The sequence below is a fragment of the Tamandua tetradactyla genome, chromosome 18, assembly GCF_023851605.1.
Source record: "Tamandua tetradactyla isolate mTamTet1 chromosome 18, mTamTet1.pri, whole genome shotgun sequence".
NCBI classification, from domain to species: domain Eukaryota; kingdom Metazoa; phylum Chordata; class Mammalia; order Pilosa; family Myrmecophagidae; genus Tamandua; species Tamandua tetradactyla.
In genome coordinates, this window is record NC_135344.1 from 70,190,228 (window position 1) to 70,205,030 (window position 14,803).

Sequence of the window (14,803 nt, forward strand, 5' to 3'; positions counted from 1 at the left end):
GAATTCCATTTCATTGTGGTCAGAGAACATACTTATTGTGAGTTAAGTCCTTTAACATTTATTTAGACTACTTTTATGGTCTGGTTTATGGTCTGTCTTGGTGACAATCCTTGTGCAGTTAAAAAGAATGAATGTTTATTCTGTTCCTTTGGATGGGAGTAATCCATAAATATAAATTAAGCTGAATTGGTTGATGCCGTTGTTCAAGTTATCTACCTTTCTTCCAGATTTTCTGTCTACTAGTTCTGTTACTGAGAGAAAAGTGCTGAATTCTCCAACTATAATTGTGGTATTTTATGTTTCTCCTTTCAGTCTGTTTTTGCTTCATGTATTTTGAAGCCCATACACATCTATTTATTTAGGTTTGTTAGGTTTTCTTTATGAATTTAGCTCTCTGTCATTAAAGGAGTATCCTTTTTTATCCTTGGTCATATCCCTTATTCTGTAGTTGTGGTAGCCATAGCATTTGCTCCACAGACCTACTTTCGAAACTGCAGTATAATTGCCCCTTCAGCCTTCAGCTCATGTGCTTTTGGGATCTGCAGCATTATGCCCACCTTGACTAAGCTCTCCCTGGATGCTGCCAGCCAGTGACTCAGCACACCTGAGGTCCTGGTGCTGGGCCATTTCTGCTCAAAATGGACCTCTAACGGGCAGCCTCTGCTGGGGTTTCCCCATTGGTCTGCAGGAGGCTTTTTCAGTCTGAGACTCTTCCTGCCCAAATCTCTTGCCTTCCCCCTCTCCCTGCTTAGGTGTCAGACCAGCATTTGTGCCTGAAGGCTTTTTTCCCTGCTTAACCTTGCTCACTTTTACCTTTCTCTTTCTTGGGTTTGTCTAGCAACAAATCTCCAGAATCTCTGATTCAGATTTTACATTTGCTTCCTGCAGAACCCAAATGGACACAGAAGTCTTCTTTGTCTGAATTAATATGGCCATCCCAGCTTTCTTACGGTTAGTGTTTACATGGTTTGATTATTACTGATTATAAGGTTAATTACTGATTATAAGGTATTGTGCTATTTTTGTCATTATTTGAACGCTTATTGTTAGGTCAGGGGAACAGGGAAGGTCACTATGACTCCAGCTGTGTAAAATGTGCCACCCCTTCTAGACGTCACCTAACCCCCTTGCTTAAAAACTGCCCGCACCAGGACCCAGCGCGAGCTCACAACTCCCTAAGGGTTCTGTGAGCTCTGCCTGGGAGCCTGGGAATAAACTCGCTTTTGGTCTGCCTCTTCTCTCTTTCGCCTCCTAAACCTTACACTTATATCTTCTTTTAATAAACATTTATCTATCTTAATGCTACAGAAAACATAAAAAGATGGAGATAATTCATAGGATTTACAGGCACGACTAAAAGGAGCAAATATCACAGACCACATTATCCCAAAGTCAGAATTACTAGGTATGTATGTTTCAAAACAGAATAATAATGAGTTTTTCTTTTCTGCCATCTGTTGTTTTATAAAAGAAGAGCTGACTTCCTGCCAGCTGACTCCAGTAGCTATGATTTGTCAGGAATAAAAGAAGCAAAACAAAGTTACATTGAAAAATTAATCTCCTTGATAAGGCATGATTTTGATAGTAAGTTAATTCTTAAATTTAGGGCTATTTTTTATTATTTATTAAAATAAATAATAAAGAAGATGATTTTATCCTTCCTACCTTACATAAAAACACAAGATGCGTAAGGTGGAAGGTTCCCATGCTCAATCAGCTCATAAACTGGTAAGACAGGTACAGAAATAACTAATACGAAGGTAGTACATAGGAAAAGAAGAAGCATAGCTTAATCATCAAGACTACAGATTGTACACATGATAGTGGTAAGAGAGAAAACTCTGTGTAATATATGTTACAATAAAAATTAAAAAAAAAAAAAGTCTTGCAGAGCATGAGAAGAGAAAGATACAGGTTCAAAGCTTGGCTTTGCCACCTCAAGCTATCAGATCTTAGGCAAATTTCTTAATCTCTAAATTCGCTTTCCTCCTGGGTAAAACAGAGTACTAGTACCTGCCTCACAGAATTACAGTGAAAAGTAAATGAATTTATGAAGGCAAATCCCTTAACACAGTTCCTGGATTTTGGAAGTCTACAATAACCAGCATTGATACTGAAGAAAAAGATTAAAATAATTACTTAATGTGCCATGGACCTTCAAAGGAGAAAGAAAATTCATGTTTATAAACAAAATAAGATCTGTGGAGTTTTCCAGCCAAGGAACTGCTTTCTTGGAAAAGTGCAAATCTATGTGCATTTCCTGACTTCTATCCCTATCGTGTAAAGACAATTCAGGACAGAGGACCTGGTACTCTGGTACCCTTATCTTCCACTTGCCCTGCTCCCTCCCTTCTGGAATGTCCCACCATAGCCCCTGTGTCTGTTTTCACAGTATTACCTTGGAATCTCTTCTCTTCCCATCAAAAATCTGCTTGCCTCCCAGCCCTAGGGATGGTCTCAAAGTCTAATTAGTGTCTAGGAGAAAAATACCCAGATTATTCATAAAAACTAAATGACCCTGCCTATCATCAACAACTAGAAAACTGGATAAAATATGTGAAACAACTACTTACAAATACCGGATAACAGGAGGCACAGATGAGATCTCTGAAACAAGAGGAACAAATGAGTGGGATGGACACTTGTCCCAGCTTTCTGCCTGGAGGCTCATTTCAGACCAGAGTATAGCTAGAGGAAACTCTGGAATACTGGCTCTCACTGGACTCAGAACAGAGACCAGGGAGGCTAAATAGAGGGAATGTGCTAAGCAAAGTACCACAGAGGAAGGAGCTATGCAAACAAAAAGATCAAGAACTCCCCATAGGAGACCCTTGAGTATGTTGCTGAATATTAAGCCATATATATATATATATATTAGAGGAGGTTAACTGCACATTAAATACATACGAAAAAGTTAACTTTTTTATTTGCTAACCAAATACATGGTGATACCTTGATTAAGTCTGTCAATAACCAGGGCAGTAAAGCTTTTATTGAAATAGCTGGCTGTGTATCAGCATCCCCTGGAGAGAGTATTTAAGAGTTTTGGGGACTTGGAAGAATGAGAGGGGAAGAATTCCCTTACAGTGAATGAGGGGAAAACTCGACTATATCCAGGGTCAGATTTACACGTTAAGGGAGGCCTATGAAACCACATCTGATAACCCTCCTGCGGGACTCACCAGGTCTGTGCCGCCTCAGATTGTTAGGCCATGGAAGAGGCAGGAGGAGGGATGCTGGGAAGGAAATCACAAAATCTGAAAGTTTGCGTTCGGAAAAACATGAAGAGCTGCACAACAACAACAGTGAATCCTAAATTAACCCTGGACTATAGTTGGCTAGTACAGTTATAAAAGTGTGTTTCATCAGTTGTAACAAATGTAGGGTTATATATGGGAACTCTGTATTATTATGTATGATTGATCTGTCTACCCACAACTTCTCTAATAAAAAAAAGTAAAGAAAAGCATGAAGAGAATAGATAATAGTTAAAGGCACTAAGTTCTGTTTTTTTATCTGACCATCACTCTCTGTTCAGAGATTATTTCTCATAAACCAAAAGCTATAGAACTTTCAGGTTAATAATTGTGAAAGTCTTCTCCATAGTTTGGAACTAAAATGACTCCTTTCAGGGTGAGCAACCTTAAATCTCTATTTTCCAGTATTAGTGTTTTTTAAAAGATCTGTCATAGCATAGCTCTTCTTCCAAAAAATGGTAGCAGAGAGATGGCAGAGCAGAAAAGAAGGGAGAAGTGGAGGTTACTATTTCTCAAGCTAAGGAAAAGAGCTCATTGGAAGAAAAAAAGAATTTTTTACATGGGCAGGCACTGAGAACGAACCCTGGTCTCCAGCAGCGTGGCAAGTGAGAGCCCTGCCTGCTGAGCTGCCGTGACCCTCACATGATCTTTTAAGATGCAGGATCTTTCTTCTCTTATTAATTTTATAAAATGGACAAATGCCCGCTAAAGTTACTTTCCTCCCTACACATAACAGATTAATGAACGACCGTCAATCCATTGGTTTTTAGCTTCTAGTGACCTGAATTGGATTCAGGCAATACTATGAAGGGTAAAAAGTAAATATGTTGTTTCAATCCCCAAGCCTATCCCATCTTCCAGTATGTAATGTTCTAGTAAACACTCGTAGTTTGATCATAAGAACCACAAGGGATCACATATCTTTATTCTTCTTGTCTGGATAATGCTCTTAAAAAAAAAAATCAGTGACTCCTTGGATAATCCCTTTGTCACCAGCTTCAGATTTAAAGGGCAAAGGAGGAAAAAGAGTTTTCATTTTTAACAGAAACAGACCTGAGGAAAGATTTTAGGTAGACTCTAAAGTAAGCTAAACTTAATTCATATTAATATCATATGTAAAATCTATGCTTAAGAAGTTTGTCCTTGAACCATTTTACTAATTTGTTTGAATAGCATGATCTAACAACGCATGCAATCATATTTATCTCAACTGCTTTCAGGAGCTCTAATGAGTCTTAAAATTACATTCCATTGCATTTTTCCTGGATTGTTCTCTCTATAGAAAAAAAGTATATACATCCACTAATACATTAAGTAATTATTGCAGGCTTATGATGTGTAAAACATTGTGCTTGAGCTTGTTGGAAATTATGCATTTATCTGTTATTCATTAAGTTGTTCATTAATTTAACAAACATTTATTACACATTAATATATTAATATAATTAATTTAATAATTATTAAATCAGCCCAATAAATTCTCAGTTCCTTCTGCAGTCTAGGTGCACTGGGGAAGTTAGACAATGTGCAAGCAAACAGATACATACATAACATAATATTGGAAAGAAGAGGGGAGATATATTAATTTCTTTTATCCAGCTATTGAGATTCTGATATTACTTAAAAGCATCTGGGAAATAGGATAGAGTGACATAAAAATAGAATGATTTGACATTTGTGTAGGGCAAAATATGGTTGGTTGGTTTTTATGCAATTCTTAACAATAGCCGGATAAAGTACTAGTATTCGTTCCATTTATTCAGATGAAGAAACTGAGCCTAGAGAAATTTCTTAAGATCCCAAAGCACCTAATAAAAGCTTTTCAAATCAAATCAAATGGTCTTTCCGTAGATTATTGGTTGACATACATTGAATTAATCATTGCTAATGCCTTCCTTCCTACATTTCAGGTTCAACTCTTTCAGGAATAGATAAACTTTGACCACGTCAAAGCAGTTACAATTTATGCTCCTGACTTTTTTAAAGGACTTTTAAGAAAGCCTCATATTTGTTTAGTGGGGGAAATTAAGGAAGGAGGAAACGGTTTCTAAGAATTATCCACACACACTGCCTGGGCCCATCCCCTTGAGGCTGATGACACATTTCAGCTTTCCTTAGGAAATGGACGAAAGTCTGAGCCCGGACACAAACAGGAAGCCTCTGAGGCTGCGTTCGCCCGCAGGCACCACCTCTTTAAGCAGATTCCGTGCAGTGGGAATTTGTCTTCTGCTTGGATAAGGAGCACCACTTCCCTTGGTCTCTCTGGCGGGCGGGTCTGGAGCACAGGCGCTGTCCGTACACTGTCAAGTGTGGGGTCCGTGGCCGCCGGGTGCCGTCGGTGAGTGCCGGCTGCACAATGACCCTCTGGGCCACGAGGACACGGGGCAGCAGAGATGTTTCAAGCTTCTCCCGAAAGATCATCAGTGACACTCTTAACTTGCTAAAAGGTACGTCTCAGAGCACTTCCTACATCAGTAACTTTGGCCACAGACTTCTTTCTGCACACTGATTCATATATTTAGAAGAGAAGGGAAGAGAGCAAGTATTTGTTGAGAGCTTTTTTTTTTTTTAATTTTTTACTTTCTTACATGGGCCGACATCCAGAATCGAACCCGGGTCTCCGGCATGAAGGGTGAGACTCTGCCTGCTGAGCCACCCTGCGGGCTCTTTAATTGCATTTTTAAGTGAATGCATAGGTGAGACTGATTGTATTAGTAGTAGTTTATAGATACACGGTGTTAAGTGATAGTAAACTGTGATATTTTAACCGTTCAAAGAGGAGGAATTCTATCTTTTTAAAGAGGTGGGTAGTAAATATTTTCCTAAGACACAGAAGATTGTTTTTTTTTTTTGTATGTTGTATGACAGGGTGGCATTTCATTATTTTTCCATGTGAGTATTGCGTTATTGCAGCACCATTTGTTGAACATTTTTGTTGTTAATTCGTATTTTGTTTGTTTTACTTGTTTGTTTGTTTTTGGGGAAGTGCATGGACTGGGAATCGAACCTGGGTCTCTCACATGGCAGGCAAGCATTCTAGCCCTGAGCCACGTTTGCACCCCCAGAGAGTGTTTTTATGGTATGAGTGTAAGTCTCTAAAGCTGAACTATAGAAGGAAAGTAGATAAACCTTGTATTCATTTGAGAAGACTAGTTAAAATGGGATTTTAACAGATACATAAAAGCGAATGAATGGCTTGGCCTTCTTTTGATTCCAACTCCTGTTTTTATGCAGGAGGCTTTAACTCTCAAATATACAATTTTTCCTTATAGTTAATCCTATTTTAGAAACATCTACTGATGCTTCTCTATAACTCAAGCAAGCTATTTCACTCTTTAATTGATTTATTCTATTTCTCTGGTCTTTGACATAGGCTACCATCCTTGCATAAGTTTTCAGTGCAAACCTGAATTGGCTATTCCCCTGGCCCTGGCTGAGTCTCAGTGTGGACCTAGGCCTGTGTGCCTGCCATCTCACCATTTCTTCTCTGGTCTTTGCCTGGCCTCTCCCTATTCTATTCTTTATTTATACACCTTCTTGGAGATTTGGACACCTGTGTGTGAGTTTATTCTTAAAGTCAAGGACTTAATTAGACTGATTAGTATAGTAAGCAGAGCATCTTCTTTGAGGAGGGTTTCCGTACTATTGATTAACCTCTTTTCATGTTTAATTTTTAGAGCACCATTATCCATGCACCCTCCTTGTTAATGTCTCCTTCTTAGTCTTTTATTTCATTTATGTTCTTTTTCTTGCTGTTTGTTGTTTTTTGGGTTGATTTCATTTCCATCACATTAAATTAGAGATATCTGTTTCAGAGTATTCGGCTCGGGTTCATGTTAGTTAAGGATCATCCTATGTTTACACGACTGTGTTTATAGCTTCTTTATTGTTTTTAAACTGTTTTACCAGTGTATTTTTTGAAACAGAAAAGTAGAGTCTATTTTGATCCCATTGAGCCGTGTGTGTGTGTGTGTGTGTGTGTGTGTGTGTGTGTGTGTGTGTGTGTGAAAACGTTTTTTAGTTTTATCTTTGATTTCAGATGGTGGTAAGCAAAACCAAGGCCCACGATTGGATGAAAACTTCCAGTATGAAGCCTAGAAAGTGACATTAGCTTGGTATGCTCATTTGCCTGTGAAAATAATAATTTAACAACTATGTTCTTTGACTAAATAGGGTGGGGTTTTTTTCTTTGTTCTCTTCTCTTATCCTCCCTCCTTTCCTTCTTTCCTTCCTTCCTTCCTTCTTTAAAAAGTTTTTTTTCCTAAACAACAGGAATTTATTGTTTCACAGGTTTAGAGGCTAGAAGTCTGGAACCAGTTTGTCAGCAGGATCATTCTTTCTCTGTAGTCTAGTGTTCTTGTGATGGCTTGCAGGCGATCCATAACTCAATCTCTGTGTCTATCGCATGGCCAGTTTTCTTCTGTCTCCTACTGACTGTGTCCCAATTTCCTCTGCTTCTAAGGACTCCAGTCATATTGGATTAAGGCTCAGCCTGATTTAGTTTGGCCTCACTGTAATTAATAGGGTCTTTGATGATCTCATATACAAATGGGTTCACGTCCATGGGGCCAGGGATTATTATTTGATCAGGAATTTGTGGGGAACATGATTCAATCCATAACACAAGCCTACTGGTGAGTGAAAGTTTATAGATGGGCTGTTTTGTTTTGTTTTTTTTTAACTTAGAGAAGTTATAAGTTTACAGAAAAATAATGCACAAAATTCAAAGTTAGGAGAACTTTCTTTAACTTTAAATCTCATAAGTAAGAAGGAATTTGCCTTACATTTAGAAATTATTTTTAAGTTTCACATTCTCCAATTGCTTTTTGATAGCCCTGTAGTTCTGAATATAATCACTCCCCCTTTCTACAAGGACCTGTTTTTTACAGACAGATTTTGTAAGGTCCTTGTTAAGCTCTAAACCAAGGCATTAACGGAATAGCCGTTGTGCTATCAAAGGCAAGGTTAACAAGACTTATGTTGAGATTTGAAAGCGTAAACAGAGGACTCTATTTTTATGATCTAAAGCAGAAGAAAAAAAGATCCAATGAACAACTGAACAAAGACACTTAGCCTCCCTAAGCAAGCCGGATCTGTGCAGATAAGGAGTTTTGAAGACAATGGGTATGCTAATCCAAGGCTCTGTTAGTCAAGGTCTGGCAGAAATTTCAGGAAAAAAATAACAAAGCAACTATGAGATGAGCTAAAAGGAAAGCAGTGCCTCTATAATAAGTAGAATGAGAAAGCCAAGTAACAGATTTACTGGACGTCTTCCTACTGACTCCAGCTGAGCTAACTGCAGGAATGTATTTCAATGCCTGTGAGAACCCCCAGAGGTGGTGTTTTGAATCAGTCTTGCTGACATAAACACGGACACTGCCTGGAAACTTTCCAAAAGTAGAGGGTGAAAACAGTTCAGCCAAGTTGCGTGGTATTTTTATAATACAGGCATGGAGCAGCAATTCACCATACTCTTGGGAGACAGAGAAGAGCAGCCATCTCTGAAGGTGCAGCAATGCTTGGTGACTGCCCAGCAGATAAGAGCATTCACAGGACTGCAACAGCAGTGGTCCCAAAGTACTTATTTAAACAGTAGGAAGGCAAGATTGAGAAGAAAGGAATTGTTTCTTAGTGATATAGAAGCCTGTAGGTTACTTAAGGGTGGGGGGAGAAAACTATTGAGAGGAATGTTTGAGCAGTGTAAGCAAATGCTGATTAGATGGACATTCATTAGGTGACTTCAGTGATGAATAAATGATAAGTTCACAAAACTTGGATCCCAAACAAACTGTCAACAGTACAAACAGGCCTTGTCTGTTAGCTGTGAAGATTGTTGAAGGTAAGTCTCCACTTGTCAGGTGTCATTAATTAACTCAGCCTTTTCTACTTTGTCTCATGAATATACGTAGTAACTTCCCAGGAAACCAATTTGGTACTTCTATTTGGAACACAAACACCATTGTTTTGCTTCAAAGGACAGATAAAAGGCACTCTGTTTCAGTTCTTTGTGTTCTGAAATGGATCTAACTATCTGAAAACTTCCAGAATAAGTAGATGATAAAAGAGACTTTTATCCTGTTTTCCCTTCTGTTCCACAACATGCAGAGCTGATTTTAAATCGTGTTTCTAGAAACTTCTAAAGGAATGCTGGAGATACAGGGAAGCAGCAACCACACGATACCCCTGTCTACTGTAGGGAAACATCTGCAGGAGAGACTGAAGCAGCTGACCAAGTGTTTCCTGCATGTTGTGGAGATCTACTGTAACTTTACAAATATCGGAGGCACGGTGCTTTGTAGGGTGGGAGTGGCGGTGTGGGAAGCAGGGGTGGTAGAGGGGGAGAAGAAGGAGAACCATATGGGCTTTGAACCTCCGTGAATCAACCAGAGCATGTCTGCTTGTATCTCTTTTAAATCCTGGGCTTCTATATACATTTTTATTTGAACGAATTGCATAATCCAAAAAAGTTTCAAACAACTGAACAAATGCAGTCACTTGTGCAACAGTGATTCTTCCTGAGAGCTGAGCTCTTGGTTTCTACATGCTTACATCCATTCACAAGAAACTCTTCCTCACAAGGCAGGGCCCTCATTTTAGGCCAATTCATAATTATAAAGTCTCTCTAGATGTGTACTGTGAGTGCTACTATCTCTTCAGGACCCTTCTATGTGCAGGCACTTTATAGATTCTGTTTCATTAATCTTCACGGAAACTCTGTGCAGAAGCGGTTATCCACAGTTTACAGATAGGGAAACTGAGGCACAAGGAGGTTAAAGATCTCACCTATGTTTATACAACTAAGAGTCAGGGCTAGAATGTGAACCAGAGTTCCCACACAATGCTGAATGAATGATGAAATGTGTTATCTGCCTGTGTTTTTTAGTTTGAAGGTAGTGGAAAAGCTCTGTGAGATTGGGGAGGAAGTAGGGAGCAATTCTGGGAGGCTGTTCATTAGCTGGGCCTCTTTGTTCTCTATTCTAGACAGTTCTCTACTTCCTTTTGAGACCTGTCTTCTTGAAGAAGACAATATCTATTCTAATAGACAGTATCTATTCTTCTCCCCTAATACCATGTAAATCTTGTCGCTTGGGTTTATGGCTGCATATGTGTCTGTCTGTGCATGTGTGTATGGGAGGGGACTGTACTGTTGTGACAAAAGACAGGAAAGGAATCACATTACCCCTTAATAGTTTCAAAAGTTTGAGAAGAAATGCCTTACAGAGAATTCTTGTACTTCCTTGAGCCCCAAGTGGATTCGTTGAGCATTTTCAGTGATCTGCTTACAATCCTGTTTACTGAAAATTTGGCTTTTGGGTTGTTATTTGACCACTTTGGGTTTTCAAAGTAACTCATCTTTCAAGGCCGGTTCAGGTTGCAGGTCCCACTCTTCCCTTTAAAGCACTGTCTGACCACCGTCTCACCCGACCTCCTTTCTGAAGGCCATGCTATCAATATTTTTCATTTTATTTATACACTCCAAATACTCAGCAAGGTGAGTTTTTTTGTCTTTTTTTTTTGCACACATTAGCTTGTCTCCTTGGCAGGCCCATAGGCCCCCTTTGGATATTGACAGTTTCTTTTAAGTCAGCAGTTCCCTCCCCTCCTGTCGCCCATCTAAAGCTAATGTAGAGCTGGTTTTCAGTGTTAGCTGATTCGTTGATACACTATCCTCCCATGTGTCCCTATTTTGTACCGTGAGGCATACAGATCGTTCTTTGCCAAGGCAGCTCTTGAAACATTTGAAGAGAGTGATCACGCTGCCCTGGAGCTTTCTATGTTTCTCCAGCGCTTTCAACATTTTCACAGGTAGCATGTTTTCCTGAAAGTCTCTCTTTGACTACCTGCTCTGAATTCGATCTTAACTGTCAACATTCTTTCTTAAGTGTGGTGCCCAGAACTGAATTCCAGTTCTTCTGGACTTAGGACCATCTCTTCCCTTTCTTGATGATGTACTTCGATGCCTCCCGGGATCCAATTTGTTTTATTGGCATTCATGTAATACTGTAGGCTGGCTCTGACCTTGCCGTTGGCTAAAATCCGTTCATCTTTTTCCCATGAACCCTGTGTGAATCAGCACACAATCATCCTGCACACAAATAAAGGAAGTTTCTGAACTTTATTCTTGTTCCTCTTAAATCTCATCTGTTCTTTAGTTTCGATCTATTATTACTTCCAAATGAGAATTTTAAAATTTTCTGATTATCATCCAAAGTTGCCTATTAAACTAGTAAGGAAGATAATCTTGTAATTAAAAAAACAAATTAAGCTTTAAAAATATTATGAAAAATTTTCCCAAAGAATGTCTTTAATCTTGTTACCTTGTTGAGAAAACTTTAAAGGCTTTTTATAGCCTGTGGTTAAAATCTAAGACTTTCTTCCTGTGGCATCTGCAGAGCTTTTACAACCATGCTTGTATTGCCCCATTAGTCAAACCAGATTCCTTATCCATTCTACCCGTTCTCTGAACCTGGCTGGGTGGCTTTCGCCATCCAGATCTTCCTAGAGTGCACATCATTGCCACACGTGCTCTGCCAGTCAGAATCTTGCCCATTCTTCCTCTTGAGGTCTTTCCTGAACTTTCCATTGGGGGTAATTTCTCTCTGCAGTTCCAAAGCATTGTTTAAAACGCTTCACACTCACTGTGTTCTACGTTACAGGAGCCATTATGGGATTGTGGTCGAGAGCAGAGGCTCTGTGTCTGTGCAGATGTCTGTGTGCAGATGCAGCTGCACGCCTTAGTAATGGAATAACCGTGGGCAAGTTACGTTTTCCTTCCAAGCCTTTGTTATTCCTATCTATAAAATGGAGGTAGTAGTGCCTGTCTTACAGGGGCAATGTGAGGCTAAACAAATGCGAATGTTTACATTTTGGGAGTGACACTTGACACATAGTAACTGCTGAAAACTGTTAGCTTTTTCTGTAGGTACTCAATTATGAATTTAACTGAAGAAGCTCAGAATAACATATTCATAGTTTTTTGAATCATCAAGCATGGCTTTCAGAGGAAACATTTTCAAATTTACAGAGATAAGATATTGTACAGGAACAAAGAGTCATTGTCAGAGATGGTCTCCAACGTGAGGGCAGACTCACCGACTTTTTGACCTGCAGTGAGCTGGGAAGTCAAATACTGGGTAATGTTTTAACAAGCACTATGAATATCAGCTGTTATCAAGTACTACAGGTAGCCAGGAGAAATGTTATGAACTGTGTTTATCAACATTGTAATTAGAATACTTAACTGTTCAAAGCCTAATTTTAGCTGGTGTGCCTATGGGCTCATGTTGATTTGTGCTTTGCTTTGTGCAGCATGACAAAAAAGAAAATGCAAAACAATTTTTCCTCCCTCTCAGGCAGTCTTTTTTTTGTTTTTTTTTTGGGGGGGGGGGTTTATTGTGAAAGATAACATACAAAAAAAGCAATACATTTCAAAGCACACCACAACAATTCATTGTAGAACAGATTTCAGAGTTTGGTATGAGTTCCAAGTCTACAATTTTAGGTTTTTCCTTCTAGCTGCTCTAAGACACTAGAGACTAAAATAAATATCAATATAATGATTCAGCAGTCATACTCCTTTGTTAAATCCAGTCTTTTCTGTTATAACTCCACCTTTTCCTTTAATCTTTCCCCCAGTCTTTAGGAGTATTTGACCTGTGCCCATTCTAACTTTTTCATGTTGAAAAGGGCTGTCAATAATATGGGATGGGAAGATGGAATAGCTGATGCCCTGGAGAGGTTGGCCCTCTGAGTTTCAGGACTTATCTAGTCTAGGAACTTATTCTGGAAACTAATCCTAGTGCATGAAACCTTTATAGAATCTCAGATTAAGCCCTAGGTTTTCTTTAGGGTTGGCAGGAATGGTTTTGTCAAAGCATGATAGCTAGCAATATCTAGCTGAAGTTTTCATAAGAGTAGCATCCAGAGTTGCCTCTCAACTCTGTTTGAGCTCTCTCAGCCACTGATACCTTATTTGTTACGATTCTTTTCCTCCTTTTGGTCAGGAAGACATTATCTATCCCATGGTGCCAGAGCCAGGCTCATCCATGGGAGTCATCTCCCACTTTGCCAGGGAGACTTTCACCTCTGGATATCATATCCCATGTATGGGGGAGGATAATGATTTCACTTACAGAACTGGCCTTAGAGAAAGAGAGAGAGGCCACATCTGAGCAACAAAAAAGGTTCTCTGGAAGTAACTCTTAGGCATAATTATAGGTAGGTTAAGCTTCTCTACTACATAAGTGTCACAAGAGCAAGTCTTAAAATCAAGGGCTTGACTTATTTACTTGGGTGTCCTTAATGTTTGAGACAGTGTCAGGGGTTTCCCTGGTGGTAAAGTTTAATAGTTCCATATTTTTTCTCCCATCCCTCAAGGGACTTTGGCAATACTTTTTGATTATCTGCTTAATATACTCTGGAATTTTTCCGGGCATTACTTTAAGCTATTCAGGATTAAAGGACCTCATTATTATTCTGGGATCCCTGTGTTTTGATTGGTTAAGTGATCTATCCAGACAAGTTGAGTTAGATTATGTGCAACAGAAAATTGAGGTTCTGGACAAAATAAACCTCTCTTCCTTTGGTCTCATAGAGTAGGAGAAGTTCTGAAATATGGACAATGTCTTCCTTACCCGTGTATTCTGATTTACCTTAGTCTCCACCCAATCAGTTTTGTGCTTATCTCTAATTGAAGCCTGATATCTTTTTCAATATCTTTGACAGTTGTTGTATGTGGCAATACTGACCTTTGGAACATGCAGTCTTAATTCTGCTTCCCTTGAAAAAGTATCAAGGAGTATAAGAAACTCATATAATTAAATTTTGATATTTACCACTGGGAAGTAGCAATCTTTAGCTTGTTGGCTAGCTTTGACTTCAACATTGAAGTCTGCCAAGAATCTTGTATTGGGCTAGGTAGTATAGCGGTGTTAAGAATTATAAGGTGAAATTTCTGTACCCAAAAGCTTATTTGGTGATACAACACAGACTAATGAAATAATAACATAAGGTTTTTTTCAAGGAGGTTCTGTACTCAGTTCATTAAGTCAGTGATATAAAAAATTAGGTACTATGAAAGCTTCAGTTGCTAAAAACCTATTTCAGTTGTCTTTCCAAAGTTTCACTTCAAGAAGTTCTAGAGATTGAGAGATATAAACTTGATGACATTATTAGTTAAGTAGCAATAATATATTTGTATAAAATATTTATTCTTTGAAAATTTGTCTCTATATAAACAGTAGACACAGCTGGACTTGTAAGAGGATTGTAACAGCTAGCTTATCATTTAGCCCCATCACAATCTTAGGTTACTATCTCATTTTTGAGACAAGGGAAAATTAAGTTTGACAGGTCTCATAGGTTAATTTCATCGATGAGTGGTAGATCTGTGATTCACTTCACATCAGACTAAATGCTAAGCCCTCTTTCTTAACTGCCATTATATTCTGTCCCCACTGATTCCTATTCTGCTGTTTCAGTGGCTGCCATGCTGGCTAGTAAAGAGGCAGATCTGGAAAGTCAATGTCGGATGGTGTTGGAGGAGG

At 38.9% G+C, this 14,803-nt stretch overlaps 1 protein-coding gene across 7 annotated transcripts in view; it reads left to right on the forward strand.

The window, feature by feature from the left end:
• The window catches only part of ARHGAP28 (Rho GTPase activating protein 28), a 174,015-nt gene that overhangs the window by 38,653 nt on the left and 120,559 nt on the right, over nucleotides 1-14,803 (forward strand). Inside the window, exon 1 of one of the 7 annotated variants that reach the window (XM_077135939.1) lies at nucleotides 5,130-5,704. The exons of the other annotated variants lie outside the window; for them this stretch is intronic. The gene's annotated coding sequence lies outside the window, so the exon portion shown is untranslated. Of the gene's footprint in view, nucleotides 1-5,129; nucleotides 5,705-14,803 lie in introns of those variants that run through there. 7 annotated transcript variants of the gene reach the window in all.